The sequence below is a fragment of the Vombatus ursinus genome, unplaced genomic scaffold (genome assembly GCF_900497805.2).
Source record: "Vombatus ursinus unplaced genomic scaffold, bare-nosed wombat genome assembly UNPS02014775.1, whole genome shotgun sequence".
In the NCBI taxonomy this organism is placed as follows: domain Eukaryota; kingdom Metazoa; phylum Chordata; class Mammalia; order Diprotodontia; family Vombatidae; genus Vombatus; species Vombatus ursinus.
The window spans coordinates 7,965,569-7,966,597 of record NW_020954553.1 but is presented as its reverse complement, the minus strand read 5'-3'; positions in this window follow the sequence as shown (position 1 = coordinate 7,966,597).

Sequence of the window (1,029 nt, the reverse complement as noted above, 5' to 3'; positions counted from 1 at the left end):
CATGGTCGGGGGGGGGGAGGTGGGGGGTGGGTCTGCAGCGCGGGGCGCCCGCGGCGGGGGACGCCCCGAGGGAGGGGGGAAGGGGGAGGCTGTCTGGGGCGGGGGACGGCCCCGGGCGCTGCCCCGGGCGGCCGAGAGAGCTCCGGGGGTGGGGGAAGGCGAAGGGGGTACCCAGATGCAGCCCCCAAGCCCAGCCACTCCGCTCCGCGCCGGAATGCCGCCCGCCCGCCCGCCGCGACGCTTAAATAGCACCGCGAGCCTGGGGGGGCGTGGCCGTCCATTTAACTAAGCACCCAATCAAGGCATGGGGGTGGGACCCGAGGCGCCCCCACCTGCACAACCGGCAGCCCCGGAGCTCTAAGCCCCCTCGCCCCTCCCCGCTCCTCCCACCCCTCTCACCCCCCCAAAGCCAAAGCCTCGGAAAAGTGGGGGAGGGGTTGGGTGTGAGAATCGCGATCACTGTATAGAGGGGGTAGAATCCTTAGCGCTCATTTTAAGGAGAGGAGAGGGTCCTGGGGGGGTTTCCTTAAGGAGCGTAAGGGCTTGTGACATACTCTGAGGTGGGCGGGGGAGGGGGGAGACTTTAAAAAGAGAGATGCGACCAGAGAGTCACTTAAAGAAGAGGGTACCCTCAGTAAGAGGGGGAGGATCCTCAAGATGCGGGGACCTTTGATTTCCTTAGGGCCGGGTAGGGTGACGGACCTCCTTAAGGAGAGATGGAAGCCTAGAGAACCTTTATGAAAAAGTGGAGATTCCTGGAGGGAATCACATAAAGAACAGAAGGAACCTGAGAGTGTGTAAAGAGAAGGGGAGAGTTTAGGGTTCTCTGGGGTCTTCTTGGGCCTCGTGTCAGGGAGGGGCGATGTCTCTTCTTAGGGCAAGAGTAGCACTAGAAATCTTCCCTCCCTAAAGAGGAGTCACTGTACCTTCCCCAAAGGTCCTACGGCCCCAGGGGTCACCAGGATGTGTGTATGGTTTGGGGGAGGTTGGGCAGAAACTAGACCATCCCTCTGTCCTCCGGACTCCCAA